We start from the raw sequence: 17639 nt of genomic DNA on the forward strand, positions 1-17639 counted from the left end.
TAGTATATTAAAAATGTATTTTTAAAAAATGTATCTTACATACATAAATAATGTACCCTTAATATATTAAAAATGTGTTTTTTTTTTTTTTTATATGGACCATGATCCATGCAATAGTGATTGAGGGAAAGGAAGTGAAGTAGTCCTACACATATATGATTAGTTGGCCACTTTTAATTACTTTCCAATGCAATCTCCTTTAAATAACAAAAATCCATAACCAATGTCATTTAGAGCATCAGTTCTTCTTATCAAACAATGATCTTGATGAGTTGATATTTTTACAATATGTATTCATTTTATGAAGTTTATTTTAATTAATAAAAATAAGATTTGTTGCATTGTGTCCAAACTTTGTTTAGTTTTTAAAAGTACAGCCTCAGATATAACTTATTACACTGTACTAAAGCTTACTTTGGTGAGTAAGTATTTAATTCTATTTTAGACAATCTTTGTAGAAGATTTGGTTGTCATCAATTACAATTTGAAATTGTTTCTTGTAGAAAGAATAAGTTTATAAAATCAAATAAAATACAAAAAATAATAGGAATCGAATTTCTGAGAAAATAATCTCAAATAACAGAAATGCAAGTCTTGTGTATTGCAAACCCTCCATAAAACCAATTTTTTATTTCTCAAGAGTGTTGGGAGTGTTATAGAGTCAGTCTGTTAATATAAAATGGATCATAACATTATATTTTAGCATTCAAATATAATGCTTTCAGTGCTTTCAAAAATATAATGCTTTCAGTGAACTTAAACGAGGTGACGATTTTGTAAATTTAATCGAAGTGGTTGGTAATTTTTTTTTTTTAACAAAAAAAATGATATTTTCGAGATAGGAAAAATAGAGTTATGGCATTCTCAAATCAGCAATCAAAACATTTTGCCAGACACAAGTATTAGAATTTATATATTAACACTAATGACATTCAGATATTGAATAATGATATTTTCAAGATGGAAAAAAAATAGAGTTATGACATTCTTAGGGTGTGTTTGGTTTGCACATGGGAATCGGAATCGAAATGGGTATTAAATACTTGAAAATAGTAATGAGTTTTGGTGAAAGTATTTAACATGTTTAGTAATAGGGTGGAATGAGAATGGTTACTAATAGTAGTGCTTGAGAATGAATAAGGGAATGAAACCCTTATTTTATTTAGGTAATGAGTTTTTCAATTGAAGGGGTATTCGAAACCCATAGTAGTGTTCTAAAAACCTATCAACCAAACAATAACAATCACTTTCATACACATTCCTATGAGCAAAATCCATCAACCAAACATATCCTTAATAGTATTCAAAAAAAAAAAAAAAATAGAGTTATGACATTCTTAAATTAGCAACCCAAAAGTGCAAGTGTTAGAATTTATTAGCACTAATGACATTCAAATATTGAATTTAAAATTTTAAATTCAACTCATAACTTGTAATTTAATTAGATTAAATTTTGATTCGCACCCCCTTGCATTTGTGAGAGAGCTTATATGTTATACAATTCAAAATTCTTCTAAAAGGGAATTGTATATACACTAGTGCAAACTCACATCCCGTTCTCATTTGAGACAATGTCTCCTTCAAAGCCTTCCCAACTCAAATGGCTTCACTTTGAAAATTAATTCATCATTCACCTATATATTATATATCCATTTTTGCGTGTATAATATCAAATTAAACCTCTCATTTAGGTGAACCCGAATTCACTCTGACCCGACCCAAAATAGAAGTGGACCGTACTAAAAATTATACCATAAAATGGCCATTTTAAGTTAATTTTTCCAACATTTTCCCACATGAATGAAAATTGATTTTTCGATAATTGGAATATCAACACAATAGTGCTCGATGGACGATCCATGCATAGGATAGGTAGGTGTAACCCTTTGAACCTTCTCTTGTGAAGATTTATTTACTCTATTGGTTGTTTAATAGAATGCAATCACTACTACAAAAATAAGATATAACGTCGAACATAACACGTCGGTTTTAATAAAACTGTCATCAAAACATTAAATAAATTTGTATGAATAGTACAGTGATACTTCCCTTATATGATCCTCAGGGAGGAGGTGGGATACTTGAAAATCACTTGGGCTCAAAAAATCTTTCCTAAAAGCGTTCACTTTCCACAATTCATGATTAGTCTTCCAATCCTTATTTGAAAAGTGTGGCGTTTCCTCATATTGTCTTCTTAGGTGGCATTTTCAACAAAGGAAGCACATTGAGAAAATATACAAGCAAAACCACCAAGTTACAAATGGAATCAATTTTTAAAGAGTTTCAAGCATATAAGCACAAACAAAAAATTGAAACTTTGAACAAATAAAAATTCATCATGCCCTTCGTGTTCAATGTTCAAAGGAGTAAAAGATAGAACCAAAATCCATTTACCGAAATATACTTAAGTCAAAAATATATTCACATTCATAGTAGCCTAAAAGCAAGTAAAACATAAGTGTGTTTCATGATTCAAAGTTTAAGCTTCAACAAAGTAAGAAATAAGCACCACTATAGTAATACACACCATTTTCAAAAGCTAAGAAGCCTGAATAATCATAAAAATTTACCCAAAATAAGAGAGAAGTCGGACATGGAAAAAAAAGGATCAAGAAAAATCAACACTTGAGTTAAAATAGTCTAGAAATCAAACAATATAGGCACAATGGAGCATAAGCATACACATATATACTCATCAATACACAAGCTATTTAAAGATTTAAAGCTTAAAAACTCAAAGATGGTGAAGAATTTGTATCTTAGCTCTGTAGGGAGAGGGAATTCGAAATTTTCTATCAAATGGTGAAAATAAGCATGAACAAGCACCCCAAGCCTTAGTTTTACCTAAAGAGGGAGGAAAGATGAACGAAATTTGAAATCTCACAAATTTGAGACACCTCCTCAGCAACCAAGATACTCCCTAACCGAGTACTCCCCAGAAGCGGTTGTAGATATGTTCTACGGAGATTTACTTTCCGCATTCAATGCAAGTAGTTTCCTTTATTATTTTAGGCAATTAGGGCGCAGTAGCGGCCAACTTCCATAGCTGATTCGCCCACATACGCCATCCATACTTTCCTTGTAGATTTTGTCTCCACGTTAACCCTACTTTCCTGGTACGGATTTTGTATTCTTGAATAAGTATCCCCCTGGGATCATCATGTAGAGGGATCACTTTTTCGGCTTCCTTTGGCACTCAAGCGGTTGAAGCCCTAGAGAAATAATACCGCATTATTCTCTCCTTTTCCATCATAAGCTCTACGTTTATAGTATTTTACGGTAGTGTTGGCCTGCCGACCAGCAACTCGAAAGCCGTAAAGCCAACATTGGGGCCGTTTGTGGGGATCGAAACTAAAGATCCTGTAACACCCCAGATTTTCGAAACTTTTGAAACTTATATAAAGAAGGTAAAATCTCATTAAATCCCAAAACATAATATAAAGAGTACGGGTTGCTATGCCACACCTGAGCTAGAGAACTCAGGTGCACAGGCTAACTAACTAATATCCTTAACAAAGTAAATGCATAACCGTGGCACGCAGGCCGAAGGGGAAACTATCTACTTCTATGCTCCACGATTCTAGCGCGCTCCAGTGTCTACTCTTCTGTGTCTGAAAGCCAAATATATATCTGTTCAGCGAGAGATGCTGGTAACCCACTCCAACGCGTTGAAATATGATACATATAGAGATATATATAGATATACGAAAACCATTTTGAGCATGAAGATATATCCTACGAACTCTAGCTTTTAAAACAGGGATAGACTCGACACATAGAGCTAAGCACAAACGGCAGTTATAGCAAGCATATATAGTTCGCAACAGGCAAGGTAGATAAGGCTGAGCATAATCAATAATCATAACCCAACATGAACAATCCCCAACGTAACTCCCGTAGTCACATCACAACTCATCCATATCTCATCGCATAAGCACACTTTGTTGGCGCCACAGGACCAATCGCATGCCCATACATGAGGGTCAGCGCATATAGCTCTGACACGGCCCCGCAGCACCCTGCCCCGTCTCACAATACGGAGGGGTCGATCGCAACCGACCGATGAACCGCAGCTCATCATAGTTTGATCGCAACCAAACAGTGGACCGCAGCCCAAGAGTATGTCATCTGACCGCAGCCAGGAAAATGAACCGTAGCTCATGTAGAAACGTTTGATCGCAACCAAACGGTGGACCGCAGCCCTATACAATATTTATATACTTGACCGATCGCAACCGGCCTGGTTAACAGTCAGTATGGTTCTCAACCCATCCAACTGCCCGTAAAGCCAATTTGATCGCAACCAAATTGGGGTATCACGCACACATAACACATAGCAAGCACATGCAACCCACATTAACACATTGGGAAGGGGGAGAAAACGTATAACAAAACCTATGCGTGATCCTTCACATACTAAGAATAATCCTAAGGGGTTCATACTTCTTTCACTTAGGTCAACGGGATACCAATTCAACTAGCATGCAATATATAAGACTCCTACGACCTATGAACGGTACCCGAAATATCAAACTAGACATAGGCACGATAGACGGAGTCCATTGGGACACCACGGGGGTCGGGGGAACATCAAACGGGGAAGCCAAAATCCCAGGTTGGGGTATTTTCCAGCGGGTAGCCGGTGGGTGAGGGTTCACCTGCTGGCTGCCCGCCGGCGTTACTGTTCCGGGCAGCGGGTGCCCGGCGGGCAACTGCCCGCTGCCGGGACTGCCCATCATGGCCGCGGGTAGGTGGCGGGTCCCCTACCCCCACCTACCCCCACTGACTCTTTCTCACCAAGAACGCCCCGGGAACCTTAGTGGAACCCGAAGCCATGCTTAGACACTTTCGAATGCAATTGACAACAATACGAAGACAATTAACGGATCACAATCAAGAAACATGCGGCACATATCCTATCATGCTTTTCTAAACATAATTAACACCCAAACATGTGAATTCCCGCCCAATACACCAAGGATAATACCACACGAGTTTCACGGTACAACCTAGGGTTCTAATCCCTTTTAAATCAACAAGAACACAATTCATCTTTTAATGTCAAGATTCGGTAAGAATATCAAGAACATCCTACAATTATCAAGAACATCATATAATCATCAAGAACGCCACATACTCATCAAGAACACCATAATTATCAAGAACCTATCATCGTCAAGATCATCAAGAACATCAATGGGATCATAACACCAATTATCTATATAACGAATCATCAACACACAATAATATGGGAAATCCTAAGGGGGAATCATAGCTATGAAAATAGGTTTTGTTGAGACATGGGTTACCTCTTAGCCTTAATTAATTCCTTGGCTATGAAGGGTCTTTCTTTAAGCTTTCTTCTTTCTTGATTTCTCCTAAGGAGGGGATTCTTGGAACTTCTTGTGTGGTGAGAGATTATTGTGGTGTAAGATTTAGGTGCCTCCTATGATCCTATATATATATATATATATATATATATATATATATATATATATATATATATATATATATATATATATATATATATATATATATATATATATATATATATATATATATATATATACCCAATTATGACTCTTAGGAATATATATATATATATATATATATATATATATATATATATATATATATATATATATATATATTCCTAAGAGTCATAATTGGGGTCTAAATACTATGGGCTTGCTAATTCCATTCCTTATAGGACTAAGGACTTGTTTTAGGGATAAGGGTCCATGGTCCATAGTGGACCATATTAATTAATTAAAGAGAATCCTAATCATATCTGAATAGTAAAAGGCCTACTTCCTTTATTCCTAATAGATAGGTCTAGGATTCCTAATTAGAATCTGAATAGTAAAAGGTTTACTTTCTTTATTCCTAATAGGCTTAAGACTCTAATTTAGGCAAGGGTCCACGGTTCATGGTGGACCTTATTAATTAATTAAAGGGAAACCTAACTGAATTAAATTATATTTAATTATTATGAACGGGATTAATTAAATAATTAATCCGGGATTGAAGGCCGTAACACGGGGTGTTACACCCTCCCCCCCTTACGAGAAGCTTCGTCCCCGAAGCTTAGAAATCATTGCTGGGGTAACGAGTCAAAAGTAATACGGTGGTCCTATAGAGAAAGTATTCTACGGGGAAACTGTATAATTGTATGTCTATGTGTGCTGGGTTTTTGGGAACGATTAGGTTTAAAGGGCTAAGAGAGTGGGTTTCAAACCTGAGGACAAAGTGAATTTAGGAATTAGGATCAAAGTTTTCAAGGTTGCGACTTAGGGTGTGAGGTTGCCACCTTGTATGGAATCGTTAAAATAGGGAATCAAGAATGTGGTTTTGAAGGGTAGAAAGGGTTTTGAAATAAGGAGGGGGCCGATTTTCCGAGGGAGGGAAAGGAATTCGGCTAGGATGGGTTAAGGGTTCTCGATCTTAAGTGACTATTCTGGTTTGATGCTTTGATCACGTCGTATTGACGAACTGATGATCCTTCTTCCTTGGTGTTGGCACTTGCTTGACTTTAAGATCATTGTTAGACCTTGCTTCCCAGGCTAAAGTTTAATCCTTCTCTCCTATCTTGAGGGCATCTCCCGTGATGATTTAACACTTACTTCTTTAATGCGTCCAAGGTCTTGACCAAGTTTGGTCAACCAAGCCAATCTCTTAGGGCACGCTTCCCAAATTCTTCCCAAAGTCTCTTGGGAGTCGATAAACTTTGTGTTGACTTTCTCTTCTTATTGAATTTCATCTCTTCTTTAGTGAATGAAATTCTTAGTAAGACTTCATGTCTTCCCTGAGGTTCGGCTTGTTGTGCCCTTTTGTGTTACTTTTAATGATGAAGGTGCCCTTGCATGCTCTTTTTCTTCTTGAAGCGCAGTTGGTTTCCTAATCTCGTTGCGGAATGACTCGGTGACTTTACGAGTCATCTCATTTCCTTGTGGGTCCTTAATAACCCTTGAGGCCTTGGCACAAATTTGCTCTTTTACTTTTTGCCTAGCACCACGGACTACGTCATTCTTGATTTCATACAACTTGTAAGGAGCCCCCTGATTTGCTTGAATGATATCCATGGTTTGAAGGGGTCCCAGCCCATCCTTAGCATTTTGGCTTTTAAGGCCTTTCTGAGTCCCTAGCACGAGTTCCCAACTCGCCTCCTAGGTTTGCACAATCCTTTACGCCAATCATCCCTAGTCGGTTGCATTGTAGAGTCCAACTTCAACTCCACGTGTAATGCAATTGGTTGTGCTTTTCTGACGGTGTTTCGCGTGTCAAGGTCTTTTACTGAGGAAATCATGTTTGGGCAACACATGGTTCTTTACCCAAGACTCGCGTTCATCAACCGAGGCACACAAGCGTGCCACGAATCAATAAAACGAGGAGTTAAGAAATCAGCATATTGCACCAGTGGGCGCGAGGTGGGCGGTCGTCCGCCTGCCAAGCTCCTGTCAGGGACCCGTCAAGGTCCCGCCAAGGTCCCGTCAAGGACCCGTTAGGGTCCCATCAAGGTCCCGTTGGGGACTCGCGGGAAGGTGACTAGGAAGACTGAATTCTTTCGGGAAAAATCCCAAGAATGCACATATTCAAGTCCCGACAAGCCCCATGCCCATGTGCACAACAAAGGGGTTCGAATACATAGGATGACCCATCGTACATCGTTATTGATCCTTAAGCACGAGTTCTAGATGAGTCAAGACTCTCGTATGTTCTTTCCGCTCAGTAGGTTGGGTCCGGTTTCCAATTAGTAACCTCGTCATCTTCACTGGGTAGTTGGTTATAAGCCGACTTTGTCTTTTCCTTGCTTGATTAATGATAAGCCTTCTTGGTTTTTTCTTGGAGTTTGGCTTGTCGTTCACTCTTTTTTCAATCCTTTGGTGACCAAGTGCTTGGTCATGCATTTCTCTTTCTTGGAATGCATTTGATTGACTACCCTCGACGTCGCATGGTGTTTTGGCAATTTTATGTGTCACATGCACTTCTTACGGTGCTTTAAAATCATCAAGGTCCTTGTTCCAGGGTAAGACCTTTATTGCAGGGAGGCTTTAGTTGTATGATACTTTCCATGCGTCTGTTGCCTCTTCTTGCCATGTCGAGTCCTTTTCGACAATTCGCACTAAAGGTTGAGGAAGGATGTTGTTTATGCGTTACTTTACATCCTTGCATTTAATTGGCGTTTCCAGTCCCTTTTACAGGTGGTCCCCCACTTCTGTTACTCCTTCCTTTGGGTTTGTTCCTGAATTTCCCGTTGTAGAAGTTGGATTTGATAGAGGTCGGCAGCACTGGTGTAGGCTTCGTTAGGGGTTCGGGGTTTGCTTACAATTAGGGCCTTCTGGGTTTCGTAGTTTGTGGTCTGTCACAGACTTCTTTATCTTGGTTGTTTCTGTAGGATCTAATCCAGGCGCGAAACGAGCCAGCTGGAGGAATTGTTTGTGGTATTCCCTGACAATGGTCATCCCTTGTTTTTAGGTGGAGACTATCCTCGTACATGGTTGCCCTTACGGGTGCGGGGTGGAATCGTCCTCGTAGCCGTACCCCTAGGCATTCCCAGTTGAACCCCCGGTTGTTGCCCATAAGTGGGTTCTTCGTGGATTTATCAAAGATCAGCCTCGTGTCTTGAAGTAGAATGAGGTTATCTCTACGCTGCGTTCCTCTGGGCATTCCACTAGCCCGAGGATTTTGTTGAAGGTTCGGATCCATTCTTCTACGAGTGTGGGATCCTTGGCTGACTTCTTGTTGGCGCCATGCTGCTGGCTTTCAGGGCCAATATTTATTGTAACGATGCGTTGATGTGTTGCACCTTTACCTTGGTGTGGTAAGCGAATGGGAGTTCTTTAAATTAGTGAGGGATAACGTGAGGGGAGGTTATGTGATGGTAGGCAGGTTTCACAATCTCACCCCGCGTCCTAAGATTCCTGAGTCCTATGTTCCTAAATACCTAGAGTTCAAGCCTAATGTCCTAAAGTCCGGTCTTAAGAGTCTAATCCTAGGGTCAAACTTAGGCTCTGATACCAACTGTAACACCCCAGATTTTCGAAACTTTTGAAACTTATATAAAGAAGGTAAAATCTCATTAAATCCCAAAACATAATATAAAGAGTACGGGGTGCTATGCCACACCTGAGCTAGAGAACTCAGGTGTACAGGCCAAATAACTAATATCCTTAACAAAGTAAATGCATAACCGTGGCACGCAGGCCGAAGGGTAAACTATCTACTTCTATGCTCCACGATTCTAGCGCGCTCCAGTGTCTACTCTTCTGTGTCTGAAAGCCAAATATATCTGTTCAGTGAGAGATGCTGGTAACCCACTCCAACGCGTTGAAATATAATATATATAGAGATATATATAGATATACGAAAACCATTTTGAGCATGAAGATATATCCTACGAACTCAAGCTTTTAAAACAGGGATAGACTCGACACATAGAGCTAAGCACAAACGGCAGTTATAGCAAGCATATATAGTTCGCAACAGGCAAGGTAGATAAGGCTGAGCATAATGAATCCCGTAGTCACATCACAACTCATCCATATCTCATCACATAAGCACACTTTGTTGGCGCCACAGGACCAATCGCATGCCCATACATGAGGGTCAGCGCATATAGCTCTGACACGGCCCCGCAGCACCCTGCCCCGTCTCACAATACGGAGAGGTCGATCGCAACCGACCGATGAACCGCAGCTCATCATAGTTTGATCGCAACCAAACAGTGGACCGTAGCCCAAGAGTATGTCATCTGACCGCAGCCAGGAAAATGAACCGCAGCTCATGTAGAAACGTTTGATCGCAACCAAACGGTGGACCGCAACCCTATATAATATTTATATACCTGACCGATCGCAACCAGCCTGGTTAACAGTCAGTATGGTTCTCAACCCATCCAACTGCCCGTATAGCCAATTTGATCGCAACCAAATTGGGGTATCACGCACACATAAGACATAGCAAGCACATGCAACCCACATTAACACATTGGGAAGGGGGAGAAAACGTATAACAAAACCAATGCGTGATCCTTCACATACTAAGAATAATCATAAGGGGTTCATACTTCTTTCACATAGGTCAACGGGATACCAATTCAACTAGCATGCAATATATAAGACTCCTACGACCTATGAACGGTACCCGAAATATCAAACTAGACATAGGCACGATAGACGGAGTCCGTTGGGACACCACGGGGGTCGGGGGAACATCAAACGGGGAAGCCAAAATCCCGGGTTGGGGTATTTTCCAGCAGGTAGCCGGTGGGTGAGGGTTCACCCGCCGGTTGCCCGCCGGCGTTACTGTTCCGGGCAGCGGGTGCCCGGCGGGCAGCTGCCCGCTGCCGGGACTGCCCATCTTGGCCACGGGTAGGTGGTGGGTCCCCTACCCCCACCTACCCCCCACTGACTCTTTCTCACCAAGAACGCCCCGGGAACCTTAGTGGAACCCGAAGCCATGCTTAGACACTTTCGAACGCAATTGACAACAATACGAAGACAATTAACCGATCACAATCAAGAAACATGCGGCACATATACTATCATGCTTTTCTAAACATAATTAACACCCAAACATGTGAATTTCCGCCCAATACACCAAGGATAATACCACACGAGTTTCACGGTACAACTTAGGGTTCTAATCCCTTTTAAATCAACAAGAACACAATTCATCTTTTAATATCAAGATTCGGTGAGAATATCAAGAACATCCTACAATTATCAAGAACATCATATAATCATCAAGAACACCACATACTCATCAAGAACACCATAATTATCAAGAACCTATCATCGTCAAGATCATCAAGAACATCAATGGGATCATAACACCAATTATCAATATAACGAATCATCAACACACAATAATATGGGAAATTCTAAGGGGGAATCATAGCTATGAAAATAGGTTTCGTTGAGACATGGGTTACCTCTTAGCCTTAATTAATTCCTTGGCTATGAAGGGTCTTTCTTTAAGCTTTCTTCTTTCGTGATTTCTCCTAAGGGGATTCTTGGAACTTCTTGTGTGGTGAGAGATTATTGTGGTGTAAGATTTAGGTGCCTCCTATGATCCTATATATATATATATATATATATATATATATATATATATATATATATATATATATATATATATATGTATATATATTCCTAAGAGTCATAATTGGGGTCTAAATACTATGGGCTTGCTAATTCCATTCCTTATAGGACTAAGGACTTGTTTTAGGGATAAGGGTCCATGGTCCATAGTGGACCATATTAATTAATTAAAGAGAATCCTAATCATAATCTGAATAGTAAAAGGCCTACTTCCTTTATTCCTAATAGATAACTAGGTCTAGGATTCCTAATTAGAATCTGAATAGTAAAAGGTTTACTTTCTTTATTTCTAATAGGCTTAATACTCTAATTTAGGCAAGGGTCCACGGTTCATGGTGGACCTTATTAATTAATTAAAGGGAAACCTAACCGAATTAAATCATATTTAATTATTATGAACGGGATTAATTAAATAATTAATCTGGGATTGAAGGCAGTAACACGGGGTGTTACAGATCCCGTCTCTAAGCTTTGCTAATGGCTCGTACCCGGCGTAACAACCGGAACAATGAACAAAACGGTGTGGCCTCGCCGGCAAACGGTCACGTTGCTGTCGTAGTCAATGCAGGAGATTTACCAGCTGGCAGTCGCGCCTCCGTGGGCGATCAAAGGGAGTAGGTAAGTCGCCGTACTTCGGGTGGGCAGTCGGCTGCACGTACCGAGCGTACTGTCACGCTGATTCACGATTCACTAAGAATTGATCAACCACCGCCTATCGCTCAGGCCCAAGCCGACTTCACCGAGTTGATGGCGCAAGCTTTCGATGCATACCTACGGGAAAGAGGACCAGTTCCGCCCGCCGCGAACTTGCAGCCTGCGTGATCGGTTCCCGCGGGAGACCGTGGTGAAGCCTCTCAGCCTCTGGGGCGCTCAGAACAGCAAACACAAGGGAGCCCATGAGTAGCCCGCTTTGTGCATTCACGGCTAGGCCCCGCGGTTCCCGCCTGCTCGGTGCCAACCAGTTAGACGATACAGAAGAAGCAGTCAGATAGAAGCGATGAGAAGAGGGTTCCTCTAGCAAGCGCCCCCGGGCAGTTAGTCCCAGCGAAGGGCGAGCGTTAGACCTGGGGAGCGTTCATGTGAGAGCTCGCCGGGTGCCAGACAGGTTGGGAGCTCCTGCCTATCAGCCGACGGCACAACGTGTCCACGAGTTCACCCCGAGCTTCCTACTCCTCCGCCCATTTGGCTGGGCGACAAGCCGAAAGTGGTCGGCACAACCGCCGCACGCTATTGCGCGTATCACCGCACGAATACTCACACCACGGAGGAGTGAGATTGAGACGCTTATAAAGCGCGGCAGCCCGCAACCCCCCCCCCCCCCCCCCCCCCATCAATGGCGTCGGCAGGGTTCGCATTGGCAGAAAGAGGTTCCCGCTCGGGTTGCCCCGAGAGCTGCGGATAAAGGAAAGCAGCCTGCTCAGGAGGAGGATGCCGATAAGAATTGGAAGCGTAATTCTGTGATGAACATGATAGTAGGCGGTCACGAAGGTGGCGATTCTGCGAGAGCCCGGAAGGCCCGAGCGCGACAATTGTACGTAGGAGCTGTGACACCCCGTATTTTCCTAAACTTTATATTAAATATAAATATTTTCCAAATACAACTATTTATCTATTATTAAATATTTTACAAAAAATATATATAAACCTAATTAGTTTCAAATGGGCTTTGGCCAACTTATTATATGAACCATTATTTTACTACCCAAATGCCTTAAACCCAAAATGATTTTATTCCTATAAGTCTACCCATTTTCCTAAGCCCAAATGTATATATTTTCTAACTAGTCTTGAACCAATTTAACCCAAACCCAAAATGTTTGGCCCAACATTATATATATATATATATATATATATATATATATATATATATATATATATATATATATATATATATATATATATATATGTATGTATATGTATATGTATATATATATGTATATAAATATTTAACATGTTCATCTCCAAACCAAAAGCTAGCAGCCCTACATTTAGCATCTTCATCTCTTTCATCTCTCTCTCTCTCTCTCTCTCTCTCTCTCTCTCTCTCACGCTGAAGCATCAACGGCAGCAAGCAGCCCAACCCTTCCCCTAAGCTTGGAACCAAAAACCTCCTCCTTCTTTCTTTTCCTTTCCTCCTTTCGTTGGCAGTAGTTGGTCAGCGAGCAGCGTTGGCGGGCAGAGCAGTGTGAAGCGGAGAAGCAACGATGAAAGATGGGCGGCAGTGGCGTAGGTGGTAGACTATGACAGTGGCTGGTTTCTCCGGCTGTGCAACGGGAGCAGCTCCTTCCTCGGCAGTGTCTGGTTCCGGCAGTGCGCGGCGGTCGGAGACGAAACTTGGGAGCTTAGCTGTAGTGGCTGACTTCCGGTGGAGCAGTTCGGCGCTTCCAGAAAAACAGAGCAGGCGAGACACCTCTTTTTTTTTTCCCTATTTTTCTGGTGAGGGGGGTGGGCAACAGTGGTTGGTGCTTCCTCCTTGCGAAGCAAGCTCGACAGCTCCGATCTTCAGTCTTCACTTCCTGCGCCTACGGGATCGTGACCGGCGAGCTTCCAGCAACGAAGCTTCTTCCGTTAGTGGCAGCTTAGAGGCAGCAACATGGATGTCTCCCCTCCAGCGAGACAGCAGCACCGGCAGTGGGTTCCTTCTGGTGGTAACTGTAGCGTGTTTGGAGTCAGGTGAGCTTCTGGCTTTCATACTGGAATATAAAGGATTTTGGTGCTAATGTGGAGGATTAAGGGTTGATTATTGGGCATTTATCGACTAATGATAATGATTAGGGGATGATTTGCATTATTAATGCATTCTATTATAATAGGATGACTAAAGAATGATTATTGGATAATAGTTAACAAAAGAGGTATTAGCAGAGTGGTAAGGAGTTAATTAATTTGAAAAGAGGCTAGGGTTTAAATCCTTTATGACTTAATGTAATTTTTAAGTGATAGCTAGATTAAATGAGTAAAGGTACGATTTGGTTTGCAGGTTCCCTTGTTGATAGATTGGCCTGTGAGTTGAGCCTAGATTGGCTTTGCTTTTGGATTGCTAAGCTTGAAAGGTAACCCTATGTCCATGAAAGCCAACTTTAAACTATACAATGTGTATTCATGATGATCATGTGTTTTTGAGCATATTCTTGTGTTTATCCTTATTTTAGAGCTTGTATCTAAGTTGTATGATTTTATTTGATGTGCCATTCCTTCTATTCAAGTCATATTTGTTGTTGATGAGAGTATTGTTGAGTTTGGACTTGGATTGCACATTCTTTGTATTTTTTTTCCCGAGTACACATTTTTCTACAGGTTTATGTACCAACGGGTACTTCTGGCGGGTAGTGGCACACCCGCCGGGTATGCTGATTCTGGAGGGAGTTTCAGCGAGTAGTTTGGGTCCCGCCAAAACCCCCACTGGTACGCCGAGGGAGTTCGGCGGGACCTTTTCCACCCACTAGAGCCTCCCTTTGGTACGATGTTTGTTGGGTTCTTGTTTTGTTGTCCCCCGTGTAATTGCGTGTATTTATTGATGTTTTGTAAGTCTAGAGCGGTGTATTATGAACCCAATGGTTAGGTTGTGAGTTGTGAATCGTGGTTAAAATCCAATATTGCTATATGTTGGATTATTGATGAAGTCTATGATGTTCGTATGAACCCTTGTGATTACTTGTTGGTTTGTGTATTAGCATGTTGTTTCTTGATTCTAGTATGATCCCTTGTGATAGCCTATGCTTGATTCTTGATTGAGTTGTTAACTTGAGCCTATCTATTTGTTGTGACACTTTGTTGAAATCCTTTGATGTTGAATCATTGCCTTTGGAATACCCTTCTTGTATTTCTCTCTTGATATCCGTTTGAACTATCGTTGTGAGCATGTACTGTTGTTATATCCTTCATTGAGAATTCCTTGAATTGAGTTATTGATTGAGCTTGTTCATTGTTGAATACACTTCTTGTTGAATCTATTCCTTTATCTCTTAAGATTCCTTGTGTATTGAACTCTGGTTGTGATGATTGAGCTGGTACGGTGGACAGTGTGGGGATTTCTTAAAGATTCGGGATGATGGTATTTACGGACTTCTTGTTGAAACTTATCGGGGTTGTCGAACCTATTTATACTTATTGGGGATTGGAGGTCCCAATAGGGGTGTATACACTTAAGGATTTAGGGTTGTCTCCACGGGTTTTTGTGACCCCGCGAAACCATAATCGGGTCTTTGTGACCCCGCGACATCCCTATTGGGTCTTCGTAACCCCGCGGAATCTATGAATCGAGTCTTTGACCCCGCGATATGTTACTTGCCGATTTTGAGCCCTCGACACTGATTCACCTTGGAATCGAGTAATTGAGATTGACTCCGCGGTGTATGATTGTTGATTGTGTCCATTGTGGACTTGGAACTTTGATGTTGATGTTGATTGCATAACCGTGATGAGAACTATCCATGTTGCTTGATTGATTGTTTTACCTTGTTCATTATTCTTGATCCATTATCATTATCCCGTTGATTCAGTCTCTCGGTTGACGTCCTTGTGGTTTATTGTGTATTGATGAGTACATCTCTTGTATGTCCTGGTCTTGATTCCATTCCTCGTGATTTACTGAATTAGAGTTGATTAGAGATATACTTACGTATTCCCAAGTCTTAAAACTATTTTGAAGTATCAAATGTATATCTATGTATCTTTACACATTGGAGTGGGGTTACTTAGCATATTCGCTAATTTATTTAAAATATTTTCAGGTATGGAGTTGAGAACCCTCCCGAGCGCGCTTAGCTGGATGAGTAGCCTCCTAGTGTAGTTAGCTATGTTTTGATGTTTGATGGAATGTAGTAAACCCTTTGATATTAGTACTATGTTTTGGATTTGTTATGGTTTTAGCCTGTGTACTTGGACTAGTAAACCTAAGTGTGGCATAACACCCTGACTTATACTTTATTGCTTCTGCTGTTTATCTCAGACTTAGACTTGATTTACCTATTCTCGCCAAGTCTAATGCTTAGTATTTCGTTTAGATTTGGGGGGTGTTACAGTTGGTATCAGAGCCAGGTTGGAGCCGAGGTTAGTGCTTTTAGGATGAGAATTTAAGACATTAAGTAAGGATTCTAAGTGTTTAAGTACTTAAGTTGTGGAAATCTTAGGATCCGCGGTGAGGTTGTGAGTTTTCCCTTTGTTTTCTGTTATGCTTTCTTTATCGGATATGGAAGCCTTCAAAGCTTAATTAACTATGAGTCAACCTTGAAAAGTTTTGGAGCATGAAGGGTTGAAATGTAAGGTTGAGGTAGTCAGTGTGATGGTAGTTCTATCTACCTTTGAAGAGGGAATGAAGAAACATGTAGAAGTGATGCTCGGAACTAATGAAGACTAAGATGAGTAGGAAGGAAAAGCCTTGACCTCATGAGATGGATAAAGATGAAAGGAAATGTCACAAGTGTTCAATCCTATGAAGTGTAGGAAAATAAAGAAGTGAATTGTGATAGAAGGACACCGTACGCCCCATTCGGTATTCTTTGAAAGTGATAACTAACATAAAGACTTAAAGGAAGAATTTTGGTAATAAAAGGGAAAGAAGAAGTAGCTACGTTATATCAACTGGTTGAGTTGTCGAAAGACTAAAGCCGACGGCAGTCAACCTAAAAGGCGGATTAAGGAAGGAGACCTACCGTTGGCTAAGTTAAGGAAGGAATTTTGTGGTAAGAATGGAGCAAGAATTAATTAAGCTTGTGGTTAGAAGATCGAATTATCAAAGAGGTTAAGATTGATGGGAGCGAACTTAAGGACTGGTCCTATTATTGGATTTTCTTAAGTAAAGTAGGATTGTGCGGCAACGAAGTTTTCATGCAAGACTTGCTGTTAACTAAGACAAGAAAGAACAAAGTTGGGTTATAGCTGGTTGACTAATGAAGACTGCAAGGTTATCAACCGTGAATGGGATTTGAATCTACCAAACAATTAACAAAGTCATAAGTGAATCATTGAGTAAAGAATCATGGAATTTCTCCAGATGTTGTCTGTGGTAGAAATGTTGACTTACGTCACACTTTTGGAGGAGTACTGCAAACTGTGTTAAGCGCAAGGTTAAAGTTGAGCTCTGCATTTCACCCAACTATAAATGGTTAATACAAAGAACCATTCAAACTGAGAGGACAAGTTGGGAGCTTGTGCTATGGACTTACAAAGGTCTTAAGATGAGCACTGAGGATGGATCGAGTCTCCTTACAGTAATGGTTAACCTACGAGTATACAAAGGACTCCTTACAAGGTTTTGTAAGATCAAGAGTACAGAAACTCAAGATGCTAAAGAAGATAAGAATAACGATTTAGTGTTAAGGCCTCATTTTTTTAAGGTACAGTAAGGAAGTAAGTTCGATTCATAAAGCCATCAAGTCATATGATGACGAGAATAGACAACCAACTGCAGTTATAGAACGATGAAAGTGATGTTGTGTGTCCTAATTGTTAAAGGAATAACAGGAATGGTCAACAAGTTGAATTTCCGGAAGGACAAGAATTATTGCTAAGAGTTTCATTTACCGAGATAATGAT

General features: G+C 40.6%; 1 long non-coding RNA gene across 1 annotated transcript; it reads left to right on the forward strand.

Moving 5' to 3' along the window:
- Window positions 1-148: 148 nt before the first annotated feature.
- On the forward strand, window positions 149-17180 carry LOC109166962. Its single transcript, XR_002051760.1, has 3 exons — window positions 149-343; window positions 6140-6144; window positions 17171-17180. It is a non-coding gene; the product is annotated as an uncharacterized LOC109166962 (long non-coding RNA).
- The last annotated feature ends 459 nt before the right edge of the window (window positions 17181-17639 follow it).

Source organism: Ipomoea nil, unplaced genomic scaffold (assembly GCF_001879475.1).
Source record: "Ipomoea nil cultivar Tokyo-kokei standard unplaced genomic scaffold, Asagao_1.1 scaffold3142, whole genome shotgun sequence".
Taxonomy (NCBI): Eukaryota; Viridiplantae; Streptophyta; class Magnoliopsida; order Solanales; family Convolvulaceae; genus Ipomoea; species Ipomoea nil.